At 42.8% G+C, this 14,600-nt stretch overlaps 1 protein-coding gene and 1 long non-coding RNA gene across 10 annotated transcripts in view; one reads left to right on the plus strand and one right to left on the minus strand.

Moving 5' to 3' along the window:
- LOC137541048 (uncharacterized) overlaps positions 1-14,600 on the minus strand; it is a 617,426-nt gene that overhangs the window by 311,852 nt on the left and 290,974 nt on the right. For 8 of the 9 annotated variants that reach the window (XR_011025074.1, XR_011025071.1, XR_011025076.1 and 5 more), the window contains one exon: positions 7,353-7,471. The exons of the other annotated variant lie outside the window; for it this stretch is intronic. This is a non-coding gene — a long non-coding RNA (uncharacterized lncRNA). The remainder of the gene's footprint in view (positions 1-7,352; positions 7,472-14,600) is intronic. 9 annotated transcript variants of the gene reach the window in all.
- Positions 1-14,600, plus strand: part of KCNH4 (potassium voltage-gated channel subfamily H member 4) — a 323,258-nt gene that overhangs the window by 114,832 nt on the left and 193,826 nt on the right. The gene's annotated exons all lie outside the window — the stretch shown is intronic.

Here is a 14,600-nt window from a genome sequence, read left to right on the forward strand (position 1 = left end):
GCTCCATAGAAAAGACTGTGTAGAGTATGGCTCTCATACTACATGAAGGGTGGTAAGATTGGTCTGTGATCTTTCATTTTCCAAAGACTATAGTCTGATGTGTGTATGAGCCTTTAGTCTGCTCTCCTGCATTTTTAGATGAAACAGGCAGCAGACAAAAACAGATGCAGCACGCATCCGCTTCATAGCAACAAAGGACCCTGCAGTTGACCGCAGTGCATTAGTAGTATGGTATTCAAACAATATGTTACTGCTTCAGCTGGGTCCCTTGTATTGTGAACTTTGTACAAGGACTTGCTGACACAAAAACACTGAAAACTGAATACATATTAGTGGGAATGTTAAAGTGTAAAGGTTAGCAAACCACAAGTGTTCGTGCAAATGCATTCAAACTCATTCAATGTGAACAAGTCCTAAACCGCAGGATTCATAGCTGTCATTGTTACATAGTTTGGTTGAAAATAGACATCCATCCATGATCCAGTGGCGTAACTACAATTCATAAGCTCCCCCTCCCCCCCTTCTGTGAATCTGTGATGGGCCCCCCATCGTTCCTTCCCTTGCCTTCCCTTGGTGCGCTCCATGGCCTTGAGGCCTTACTCACACATGTCATAAACAAAGTGTGACCGTCATGGTCGTCACAACCATGACAAGTGTAGCCACAAAAACACCTAATCTGAAGTATAGCCCCCTGTATCAGAGTAAGTACATGACGCCGGGACACTGAGAAGAGACGGCCAGCGGGAATTAAGATGGAAGCACATAGATTGATAGAGTTACCATCTTAGCCCAATGGTCTAGAGTTCTAAGAAGACTACATTTATATCAATGTGGGTGATAGTCAAAAAGGAGGCATTGGGATGTGTGGGTGAATTTTCTCTAGACTTCTATGTCCTTCCTCTTTAACCACTTCGCATGCAGACCTTGTTTTGTACTTATTGACCAGAGCAGTTTTGACAGTTAAGCTATGTCCCTATTTAATCAGAAATAACTTTATCCCTACTTATGAAACAGAAATGAAATATATATTGTTTTTTTCAAGACAAACTAGGCTTTCATTGTATGCCATTTTTTTCCTCAAACTATTTTGTTTTCTATGAATTTTAATGGGAAAACAAAGAAAAAAATAGAAAAAACATGTATTTTTCAGTTTTACCAATTCCAGTTTAAAAATAAAAAGTGCTACTGTAGATAAAAAACACAAATTTTGTTTGGCTATTCTTACTGCTTATCACAAAACTTTGTTATGTTCCGGTCACAATTTATGGTGAAGATATTTGATTCTGAAATAATGCTACAGAGTGTATTTTTCACTATGAAATGAGAAAATACAAGTATTTTTAATAGTAAAAATCAATCTCATTAGCTCAGGAAACTTATATTCCCGTTCACCAATTAGTGCTGCATCAGATAGTGCCAGAAATGTGCACAGGAGCGAGCCCAATCCTGCACAGCACTGCTTCTGCTACAAGACGTATATCTACTGACCTGTGGCTTAGATGAAGTCCCAGAGGACGTATATCTACTGACCTGTGGACGAAGTGGTTAACATACAGTATATAGTCACAAAAGGCCAATGTGTTTATTTGTGTGTCGTACTGTGTGAACTGAATGGTTTTATTGCTAACAGTTCTGTGTTCAGTAACAGGTTGTACCTATATGTTTTACTTTAGTCACTTTGTTCAGAACTCTCCTTCCTGTCTCCTCCGATACATAGGTTTGCTACTATAGCAAACATTGGAGATCCCATGGAGCACCTATATATTTGGCTATAGACCTTAACCAAGAATAAGTGTTATTAAAGCAAAGTCCCAGTAAGGAATAAGCTTGTTGTGTATTAAATTCAAATTAGGTGCTCAATGTGTTATCAAGTTTCAACTGATTCCATACAGACTCAGTTGCCTCTGCAGTAGGTATATATGAACAGGGCTGTGACATCATAGTCCCTTCTCTCCCCAAAATAAATCTAATGACAATTTCTTAAGAGTTTTCAATATGGTGTACTGTGTTATCAATCGAGGTTGCTAGGATGATAGTCATATTTTTTTTAAATACTGTATTTTACTGTGTTGGCACTGCTAACAATAGGTGTGAGTGGGACCCCTTCCTTATGTATCTCTGGGTGCCCATATATGCATTGTGTAGCTATTGCTAACCCAAGATTGGGTGGAAGGATAAAGCTCTGTCACTGCTTTTCTCCATTTTCAGTTGAATTTAGCAATATCCTTTTTCATTGGGTCTCTTTTTTAGGGAAAGAGTTGGAATCACTGAGCAGTGTTCTCACCTTGGAGTGATGCACATATGTTTTGAGCACTATGCATATGTATCTTCCCTTGTCTGTTGGCAACATGGTGATGTTGGAAACCCTGATAAGAATTGGTAGTGCATTCCGTTTCCCATTTGACTTCCGGTTGACAGAGGGAGTCTATTTTTGACTGCTGATACTTTGTCCCTCGAAATATGGATTCTGTGGCTGTAAATAGAGCCACATACTGTACATTGTGGCATTATGACTTATTTAAAACTTGGCTAGGACTTCCTCTCAAGCTTGGTTAAGTTCCTTGTTGCAAATATTCTTTACACCTGTTCTTGTTGTTCGGGGGTATCTCAGTGACATCTTTTCTCCTCCATGTTATCTTGTCTGTTTTGCTGTGGTTGCTGTTCTGCAGCACTAAAATACTAAAGTACTTGAACTTGTTGATTTGACTTTCTTTCCTCCAGTCAGAGAAAAGATAAGTATAATTTATATTTATACCCTTGATAATGTCTGTGTCACAACGACACCGGTCGGGGACTGCCACTTGAGGGCAGGAGAGAGACGGAGTTACGCTATTCCGCCGCAGCGCAGTGTGTGGGAGGAGGACAAAGCCGGAGGTTCATTTAGTATGTAGGGATGGCAAGTCTATACTGATCATTCATCATGCTCTTTTGTATGCTCCTTAGACGGATGTACAGTTTTAAAAGTTGAGTGTTTGGTACACTGTTTTTATGGAAGAACAAATCAGTTTTAAATGGTGTCGCACTATAGAGGCCTTTTTTTGCATGATCCATGGGCATTTTACAACTTGTTAGGAGAGTGATATGTTGCTAGACATTGAGACCAGAAGGCTCTACATTCACTGGCATTATGACAGTCTGATCTGTCATTTCATCTGGTGAGTGAGCACCTTTGTGGAGTGCACTGTAAGCCTTTTCAACATTTGACCAAAATAACTTTTCATCATCATTTTGTAGATTCAGCACCAGGCTGATGCCTTTATATCATTGTTGCATTGAACGGAGCATCTGCGCTTTAATCTTGGCTGTTTTTAAGACTTTATTAACCTCCTTGGCGGTATGGATGAGCTCAGCTCATCCATGACCGCTGGAGGGAGCTGCTCAGGCCCTGCTGGGCCGATTTAAATTTTTTTTAAAAAAACAGGCAGCTAGCACTTTGCTAGCTGCGTGTGGGGTACGATCGCCGCTGCTCACTGCCGATGCGCCGCTACCCGCCATGTAAGGCCCCCCCCTCCCGAGACCCCTGCGCAGCCTGGCCAATCAGTGCCAGGCAGCACTAAGGGGTGGATCGGGACTCCCGATGATGTCATCACGATCGTCGCCATGTCGATGGGGGAAGCCCTCCAAGAAATCCCGTTCAGAACGGGATTTCCGGATGGGCTAATGCGCCGGAAACGATAGGAAAGGTGAGTAAGACACCGCCGGGAGGGGGGGAATCATGATTTTGAAAAAAAAAAAAAAAAAAATACTGCTGCACCGCCACCCTGGCGTTCTTAATAGAACGCCAGGGTGATTAAACATTATATTTATTTACTAGAACTTGTTTTTTAACTAAAGGTAGACAAATCCATAATGCAGTTAAAGAAAGTTATGTTGTGGATTTTAGTATAATTGCTCTTACTGTAAAACGAATGGTACAGTTAATGCAGAGACATTACACTAAGTTTAATGCAAAGACTTCTATCTCTGCTTTTGTTTGTAGTTTTACCTGCACACTTGGATTTGGGCTCACTTTGCCGAAACAGTGCTTGTTATCGTCTCATAAAAGGACAATAAGATACAAATTGTGCCTGGCTGAGGCCACATAAGTCACATTTTGGGCTCAGTGTCCTCAGTTCTAATTGAGGGCTGGTCGTGAAAAGCAGGAAGCAGTCTTGGCGGCTCAGTGGCTGCTTTCCCAGTGACTGGTAATGAGTGCTGGTGAGGCAAAGATGATTAAGGTAGAAGAGGCGGTAAGGGTGGGAGATGACAGGAAATTATTATAGTGCGTGCAAAATGCAGGACAAATGAAGACACATAATGAGTTGCTATCAGTGATAGGCGGGGAGGAACAAATCAACACTCATCGGTAGGGTAAGAGGAGAGTCTAAGCATGATTTCTTACCTAATGATAGACATAAAAGAAACCGAACAAGGGCAAAAGAGGAAACCGCTTGACATGAAGCAAAGATAATTGTAGTTGCTTAGCAAAAATGGATTACAAAGGGAAACTGTAAGTGAAAAGAGACTTATTAGTGGGAAGTTATGCAAGTACAGTAATTTAATGGTGTAGAGATCATTTCTAGGAAATTTAACAAAATTATTGATATAGAAGGTAATTTAAGAGTCAGATGAGGATCAGGTAGTGAGAGTTCTTTTACAGAGATGATATTACAGCGATATTGCTGTGCCTTGGCTCACTCTATGTCTACAATTTCCCTTAGTTATATATCATTGCAAGATATCATTGTGAAGACGTCTTCACGGTTTTATGAAAAGGTTGTGTATAATGATTATTCTAGCAAGATGACTGGTAAATTACTCAATTACTGTATTGATGCCATTCCTTTAATGTGTGGTGTCTACGACAATGCTGTACTCTAAACATCTGTGTGAAGTGTGGAGCTAGGAGGGGCAGAAGTACACCTTCTATATAACGATCCAGTATTCTCGCCAGGCTCTTTTAGCCAGGTGCTCCACCCGGCTAATTTTGGTGAGCACTCGGCTGTCATCGGCTCCCCTCCTCATCCTTGGCATTCCTCCTCACTCCCCACGCGGCTACTTTTTCATGCCACCTGGCTGGAAAAAAATTCTGGGGAGAACACTGCTTTCTGTTCTTTACAATTACAGTACAATCCCTTTTTAGTAAACTTTAAGGGACCAGGCAAAGTAGTTTACGATATCAGAAATTGTCACACTCAAGCACATAAAGCACATAAAGTACTGCAGAGACTCTGACTCATCTGTGAACAGCAAGAGAGGAGCAATGAGAGTGTCTGCTTCTCTCATGCTGCCCTTAGTTACATGAGTGGCTTTGTATGCAGATAGAGCCTCACCAGAGCATAGAGAACTTGTGTGCAGGGCACCAGAAGGGATACGGGACATTGTAAGAAGAAAGCGGAACAGTCCTGCCCAAATTGGGATATGGGACAGTGCTGTCCTATTCAGGCAAGTTTGGGCCCTATGGGTAATTTTCAAAAGTTTTACAAATCATAAATCTGTTCTGGCAGATCTCTCGTTCCTAATGCTTATGCACAGCATGCTACCTGCTCAGTCTTCCATCTAGGTTCTTCACTGACCCTTTATAACTAACATACTGTAAATTGGGCGTTTAAAAGGGAGATAGTAGTGGACTTGCCTCCCACAGTAGACTTACACAAGCCAATTTGAACTGTGAAATTTCACTTTATTTGTAGCTCCAACAATTTGCCACACGTTTCACGGGTCTATGCCCGCTGCATCAGGCCATGAAAGGAGCAGCTGTTTACTATGTAAGAGCGAGCATAAGCGCCTCAGGATTTAACTAAAATATGCTGTGTTTGTAGTTGAAAAATGGCCAAATTGTGCGAGTCTCAAACCAAGCCAGGACAGGTCAGAACTTGGTGACAGCTAGGACTGCCAGTCAATTAGGAGCAACACATCCTGCTAGTGAGCGTAGGGCAAAACATTTGACACTGGTCATGTGCTGCAGTCTGCAGATACTGATGATCAGGAGCCAGAAATGTCAAAAATTCTGTAGGCTGTTGCTGATGTAATAAGCTGACTGAGGATGGCTTAGGAAGAAATAAAGTTAAATAGAACTAGTTTAGCATTTTGGCAGTACTGCTGATGTAGCGAAGTCTAAAACTACTTGCAGACATCCAGTGATCATTCATTGCACGGCCATTTGTATGTGGATCAGAAATGATTATAGATCTCTTCAATCAGCTGATTGATATTTTCCCTTCAAGATAAGCCAACGAAAGAATCCTCTCTGTCTGGTGGTGCTTTATTTGCTCTTTGTTACTACTTGCACTTTCATGTCAGTCATGGTAGAGCAAGCAAGTTGTTCTATGAACTCATCCTCTGGCCTCTTCACCAGTGAAGAGGACAAAGCACCAATCACATAGATGAAGAGGAGGAGCAAGCACCGCAAACCCCTAGTGCTCTTCTCTTACTAGGGACCTTGCTGGGGCTCAGTGGGTGATCATTTTGAAATAGTAGCTGGCATGTATAGATAATTGATTCTGCTCCTAATGCAGTCTTGCTGGTTTTTCAATTATTTCAGTTTGAGATAGTTATAAAGCAAACCTGAATTAAAAATAAAGTTATGAGATAAATAATTATATCTGTAGGACTACTCAAAAAAGAACATTCCTGAAGTTGCTAATTCTTATTTTTATTTTAAGACTTGAAAAGCTAGGTTTGACGTTTAAACAGTAGCTGTGTCACTGTACTAATGGGTGTGTGCGGAAGAAGAACTTCAAGGGACTGTAGGAACTGGAAATAAAAAAGTCATAAAACACCAGGAGCGCCTGTATAGTGAAGTATTCATAGAAATTGGATAAGATGGTAAGTAAACTATTACTTACAAACCCAGGTTGCTAAAGGCAACCACGGTAATGAGCAAGTGGATAGTCCCGTCTCCACAAGAATCTGTGTGTGAAACTTCTTCAAAATTATTGTTGGTCGCTCTCCAAAAAGGTGGACCACTGGACAAAGTCACAGAGGAAAACACCTGTCTAGGTGGAAGGATCCTATAATAGATGGGAGGAGACACCCCAATGAAAAATTCTACATGTGTCAAAAGATTCTATGAGTCAATAAGGCGCGCGCTCCTTATCTCCAGACAGCTAATGCAATGCACTGTTTTGTTTTTTTGGCCTAAAGAAGCGAGGAAGACCTGTGAAATGCATTATCCTGTTGAGTCTACAAATTGTATTTTATACCTTATGCCCTCAATTGAGGTACGATTGTTTTATTTTACAATCTTGAAAAATTTTGCATATACGGATTTTTTTTTGGGGGGGGGCACCTGCTCCCATTTGTTATAATGTCACCGGCAGGTTTATTCAGCTCCCACACAAGTAAATGATGAAATGAAATGATTTTCATACCTCTCCTGCAAAGTGTCTGTGCAGTCACAAAAAGTTTTATGGCCTCTAATTAGTTTTCTGGATAGCCACCACTGTCCGCCTGTTCAAACCTCAGATACAAAGCACTGGTATATTAAACCCTGCAATGGAAAAATGGGAGTGAGGGGGAGAGAGAACCCATGTACGTTCTAAGTAGGATTGCTGCTTCATGTACTGTATACATTTATCTCATCATCATGGCACGGCTCGTTCCTGCTTCTCCATCCCTATCCCACTCTGTCAGTCCCTGCACTGGCTGCCAGTTACACAAATCGTACAATTCAAAATCCTGACTCTTGCCTACAGAGCTCTTTACAACCTAGCTCCTTCATAGCTAAATAACATTATTTCCAGATATCATCCCACACGTAGTGTCCGGTCTACTAACAATAATCTCCTGTCTTCTTTTGACACCTCTTCTTGGTCCCGCTTACAAGACTTCTCTCAATCCTCTCCTCTCCTCTGGAACACCCTCCCTCAACACATCTGCTACTTACCCACACTTAATTTTTTTAGGCACAACCTGAAATCTCACCTCTTCAGGCCGCCATACTCTCCTACCTAGGACACTTCGGCCACTGACCACCATTTTTACCACTTCATACACCGCTTCCCTTCACCTACTGTCCTATCTCTTAAACCTTTAGACTGTAAGGCCTTTTGGCCAGGGCTCTTTTCCTCTTCTGTCTCTCAATGCTATGTATTATGCACACATATCTTCCACACCGTGTAAAAACCTGTAGTTTATTGGTTTATTGCATTCCATTGTCTTTTATTGTTAACAGGTGTATTGTTTATTTTATATTGTTATACCCTTTCTGTTGTACAGTGCCACGGAAGGTGCTGATGCTATATAAAGCAATAATAATAATAATAATAATAATACCATATGTCACTTCAGGTCCCCTCAATAATACCGAACAATCTTGGAGGATCAATATATTCACGATACAATTTACATTTTCCTTTATTTGCATCTACAAAGCTTGCTTATGATTAGGGAATAACTAATTCTCTATCATTATCAGCTTCATTGAAGTGTTGAATAAACTGCATCATCAGTTGCCATTCTAATATACTACTTCAGCTTGCCAGACTCTCACTGAACCATATACATGGAAATCAAAAGGTTGCTTTCTTAAAACAGAAAGTATTTGTGATAATTCAGGTTGGAGTGAGCTCCAAGATGTCTCCCAGTGCATCCCTGCTGAAATATGCAAATTATCCATCGTTGTCCCTGGAAGCAGCCCACACCTCCAGATCCGCTAGAACACAATGATGTGTCATCTTGATAATCTTACAGAGCCACCATAATACAACAGGCATACAGTTTCGAATTGATTGATCCTCATCAGTGCATGGCATGGATTAATGTGGCTCTATGGAGTAGGACTTGAAACATCCATAGTTACAGACTACCCCGCAAGCTCATGGTGAACCTGAACTCTAGGAGTTCTGGTTCACCATGAGCTCGCTGGGCAATCTGAACCATACAGTGTGCTTATACAGTTGGAAAAAAGGTTTTATTAGAGTTTGATTATTAAGAGACCTACATTCCACTGCAGTCTACCACGCTTGATGGGTGGAAGACACAATGAAACACAGCTATGAACACGTTTTTGCCAAAATTCAAAATAAAACTGGAATTTTTGGTCACAGACATTAAAGGGAACCAGAGAGGATGAACTATACATACCTGGGGCTTCCTCCAGCCCCATACGCACGGATCGCTCCCACGCCGCCGTCCTCCGCTGCCTGGATCCGCCACCGCCGGGTCCAGTCATTGCCACGGGTCGGCTAGTCGGCCGGCAGACGCGGCCAATTCTCCGCATCACAGGGTGCTCTCTCCATACAGATACGCATGTGGCTGCCTACTGCGCAGCCGCATGCGTACATGTATGGAGGGAGCCCCTGTGATGCGGACAATTGGCCGCGTCCGCCGGAAGTGACGGGCCCGGTACCGGCGGATCTAGGAAGCTGAGGACGGCGGCGTGGGAGCGATTCAGGCTTATGGGGCTGGAAGAAGTCCCAGGTATGTATAAAATCTTTGCCTTTTTTCACCCCTCGTTCCTCTCTGGTTCCCTTTAATTACCAGAATCACAGAGGATTATTTATAAAGGGTGGCAATCTAAAAACATATCACTCTGCTTTTTAAAAATCGAATTACAGTTGTTTAACACCAAAGTGCGATCAGATATCATTCTCTGATATAAGTGCTATGGCCGTTCTGTATTACTGAAGCACTATTCACTTGAGCAGTCACTATGATGTCTTACAAGAAAAAAAAAACCTATTGACTTTCATTGTGTGTGGCTGTGTCCTCCTATTTACGGCTCTCTCTGTTGCAGTGGGCTAGCTCCCAAGTCAAACAGAGTACTGGTATATGTTCACCAAGGTGGGTAACTCTTGAGAAAGGTTGGAACAGTGACATTTTCCTCTCTGGTTTGTGAAGGAGCAGCTCTAGATGTGCATTCAACATGGTTCACTCTCATTGTGCACAAAACGTTTTATAAAAACAGACATAAAAGCAGTAAAAACCAAATCGGTTAAATTGGGAACCTGCTAGTGACCACTACTATGGGCCTGGACGCCAGCTACTCAATGGGTTACGGTCTTCGACACTACATAGCCAAGTTGCTGATTTCAGTATTGGGTGTTTTAAGCACGGGAGCTCAGCTTTTATGTAGCCATGGTCTGAATATTGATTCTGGATGGTGCCGTAGGGTTATAGGTTAAGGTTAGGATTAGTTTTAGTATGGTTAGTGTTATGGAATAGGATAGGGGAAAGATAGCGTTAATAGTCAGCTACAGGAGGACAGCAGTAGACATTTAGGTTTGATTTTGTAGGAAGGCTTGGTTTAAGCATTTAGGGAGAAAGTTCTCTTAAAGGAGGGGGGGGGGGGGTAGGTATCAGATAAGCCAATGTAGAATATCGATATTTTACCAATTGGCAACAACCGGCGCCCAATTGTACACAGGAAAGCTCCGTACCACCTCCCATCACTGCCATAATCCCTCCTAAAATTAAATATTTTTCTCCTCCTTTCAAAATAATGTTTCTCCACTATGTTTTACCAATTGCACCTCCTTAGTTGAAGGTGCAAAAATCGAATAATGGTTGATCCCAGTTGCTGGAAAGCCAGTTGCGTGTGGTCCGGTATTAGTCATGGAGAGAATCCGAAGACATAACAGTTGCTGGAAGGTATCATATCCCTTCCTAACACATTTGTAAACTGAATCTTGTATTTGTGCTCTGCCATTAGCACTTCAACTCTGATCTAGGTAAAAAAGCAAAGTGTGAATTAAAAAGAGTACTTATCGCAAAGCTGGCAGGTGTTCGGCTGCTGATAGATGCCCAAGATGTAATGGCAGTGCTGTATTTTCAGATATGTTTTATGATTTCCTGTATTGGCAGAATATTACACTGGCCCTGGAGAAGATGTTAAATGCTTCTTCTCGTTTTTCAGAGAAACTATAGATTAGAAGCTGAAGAATTTAATAAGTGTAAAAACAGCATATGTGAAATAAAGGCACCGCGTGAGGAAATTTGGGCAACAGGAAATAGCTGATAGTAGAATATCAGTAACATTTACCAATTTTGTATAGTGGTAATTCCAATAGTAAAATATTGGTAAATGTTACTGTTATTTTACTACTACTAAACTTAACCCTACTCTCACACAGAACCTTCCCCCCTCCGAAGCCTAACCCTAATCGACCCCCCACCTGCCAATGCCTAATCCCAACCGCCTCCCCTGCGGTTGTCTAATCCTAACCACCAGCATCCTTCCAATGCTTAATCCTATCCCACCTTCCCCTGACACATACCTTACCCCCCAATGCCTAACCTTGAACCCCCCCCTAGCGCATAACTTTAAAACCCCCCTCCTTGGTAATAACTCTAAAACCCCCTTTCCTGACGTTGAACCTTAAAACCCCACGACTGAGGCCTAGCCTTAACCCTGTTGCATACTATAATACAATATTTGTATGGGGCCAAACTTCTGCAGCACCACCTACCCCCCAAAAGACTATTTCTGATACTCCTCTTTAATAATAATAATAAAAAAAAGAGATTCTCTCATGATGGAAATTGTCTAATCCACCTTCAATAAGTAACTGAGTATAATGAGTTGGTTCTTACATTACCCCCCGAGGCTAGTCCTAGGCCAGAGATGCCCACACTTTTTTGGCTTGTAAGCTACTTTAAGAAATAGCAAGTCAAAAGTATCTAGCTACGTACAATTTTAGTAGCCCAACTGTATACACAGAATGGAAAAAGTTGTGCGGTGAGGATCTACCGTAAAGTCCATTGTAATCTACCGGTAGATTGCGATCTACACAATGGGCACCCTTTTCCTAAGCTGTTTATCATGTGGAATCTATCCCCCTCCCTTTCAGAGCATTCTGGGAGAATGACTGGTTTTTGTGCTGGCCTCAGAATGCTCAGTAACCGAACATTCTGCAGAGATCACCTGCCAGTACTAAAGATGTTGCAGACTGTGATTAATTTCAGAGTGTGAATCAGGGAGAGTAAAGATTTTACACTAGGCAAACACTGACTAAATAATATATAAATTATTATTGTAAAAAATATAAGCTATTTTATTCATTATGTTATTTTGGTTACGGAAGCCCCCAGGTAAGTGAAACTCTGGGTTTTTTTTACAGTCTTCCGGTATCCTTTAAGTTATAGGGTTGCTTACCCTTTAAGATCCAGTTTGCACAATAAAAGACACACTTTCCAGGACATTTCAGAGTTATTCACACATTAATTATTTTATTCTGAAGTCATCTGCTCTTGACAGATTCAGGCAGTAAGGAGTACCCAGTGTGGATATGTGTGTATTATTTTTAGTATTTACAATCCACATGATTTATATCAGTGTGACACTTTATCTTAGCTACGGGGGTTTTACATGGGAGCCCAGCTGGATAGCCGGTGGAGGAGGAAGCAACGTTGCAGAACCAGATCTGGGCACCAGACTTATTTGCGTTCTTTGCTCCATGACCGTTTGGTGTCATGGACTGAAATCTGGAATCTAGGACAAGGTCTCCCAGAGAGAGAGATACTGAACAGTGTTAGGGTGAGGAAGGGGCTGGAATACATTCTATTAACAGGATGAATTACTGTTCTACACAGAATAATTGCAGACCATTCCAGGGGAGAGCTAGCTAATCCTATATACTTCAGCTGTAGCTATGGATAGAGAAAATATCTAAAGGTTCCTGTAAAAATGCCACTGTTTGCAATCAGTGTTTGATTCAGACCTAATGTGGGGCTCATGCAAAACACTCTTTCCATAGGAGATAATGAGCAGTTCTGACCATCAGAAGCACAAGAATCTGTTACATCCTTAAGGATAAAGGATAGACAAGACAAATAACATTTCTATTGCGCTTTTCTCCTGGCGGACTCAAAGTGCCAGAGCTGCAGCCGCTAGGGCACATTCTATAGGCAGTAGCAGTGTTAGGGAGTCTTGCCCAAGGTCTCCTTACGGAATAGTTGCTGGCTTACTGAACAGGAAGAGTCAAACCCAGGTTTCCTGTGTCAGAGGCAGAGCCCTTAACCATTACACTATGCAGGGTACTATACTTGTAACCTGAACTATATAACTTAGTGTTTTCATGGGTCCCTGTACATCCTATATAATAAAACCCCTATGTCCCTGCGTACACCTGTCTCTGTGTAGCGTTTTCCGTGCTTTTTGCTACTGTGCATGTGACCCAGCCTCACAGAGACAGGAGGACGGGGACAGGGAGCCGAGCGGGCGGCGTGTGAGCGGGTGGCTGGATGTGCGGCGGGTGAGCGGGTGGCCGGATGTGCGACGGGTGAGCGGGCGGCTGGATGTGCGGCGAGCGAACGGGCGGCCTGGTGTGTGGCGGAAACAAAGACCTAGAGCCCGTTTTTAAACGGGCTTAGGTCTAATAATTAGCTAATATTTTAATACTGCATTATGGGAAGCTTCATCATGCACCAGAACACTTTGGTACAGCTCTTGAATATGGATAACCAATGATGCAGAATTATAGAAATCTCAATTGAAAAATATGCAACTTGAAAATGGAACAAACAAAGCATAAATGGGATTCAATTGGTCCATATTCAAGCTACATACATTTGCATTAAAATTTCAAATACAATTAAAGAGGAACTTTACAGAGAAATAGTAGTGGGGGGTTCACACTTGCGTTCCAGGTCCGGTTTCCCCGGACCCGGAACGCACCGCATACTGTACAAACGGACCCAGATGTGAATGGATACATTGTTATTCAATGTATCCATTCACACCCGTCCATCTGTCAGGATCCGGATCCGGTCTGCGGTACGGGCTGCGTTCAGGATTTTTCCAACATGCAGCATTTTCCCGGAACGCAGGCTCCGGCCGCCGCACCTGACCCGGAACCTGACCATTTTCCCCGCACCATAGGGGTCCAGGCATGGACATATGGGAGGGGGGGGGGGGGGGGAACGGCAGCGCTGACAGGACAACAGCCCAGGTATGTTTATTATTGTATTGTGGGCTGTTGTCCTGTACTGTGTGCGCTTCCCCCCATGCCTGTCTGTGCTGCCGCCCCTGTTAAAAGTACAGCATCGGCAATCCGGAAGTGTTACTTTCCGGATGCCGAACTGATACTTTTTTGTCCGCAACCTGACCGGATCCTGAGGGATCCGTACGGCCCCAGTACGGGACCTGGACCCCCCCCAGACCCGGACGTACGGCCCAGTTTCACACAAAACGCAAGTGTGAACCGGGCCTAACTGGAATAAGTCCATTATCTTCTCCTTAAAAACGCCCCTTCCCCATTGATCTGCTGATCATTTCCCCTTGCAGTTGTGACCCAGTTTAAGTACCGTGGAGCACAAGTCACCAAAATAATAATCTTTACCACTTGCCGACCGCACGCTTATACCGTGCGTCGGCAAAGTGGCAGCTGCAGGACCAGCGACGCAGTATTGCGTCGCCAGCTGCAGGCTGATTAATCAGGAAGCAGCCGCTCGTGATCTGGTCGCTCTGCCTGCACGCTGATCTGTGCTGCACCCAGCACAGATCAGCTAAAACAGCGCTGGTCCTTAAGGGGGGGTAAAGGGTGGGTCCTCAAGTGGTTAATATTGCTCCAATAGTTAAGGAGTTGGAACATACATGTAAACCATGGGAGAAACCCCCACTATCTCTAATTGGCAAGATCAACATGCTTAAAATGATTTTCCTTACCAAATTCACTTAT

The sequence above is a fragment of the Hyperolius riggenbachi genome, chromosome 12 (assembly GCF_040937935.1).
Source record: "Hyperolius riggenbachi isolate aHypRig1 chromosome 12, aHypRig1.pri, whole genome shotgun sequence".
NCBI classification, from domain to species: domain Eukaryota; kingdom Metazoa; phylum Chordata; class Amphibia; order Anura; family Hyperoliidae; genus Hyperolius; species Hyperolius riggenbachi.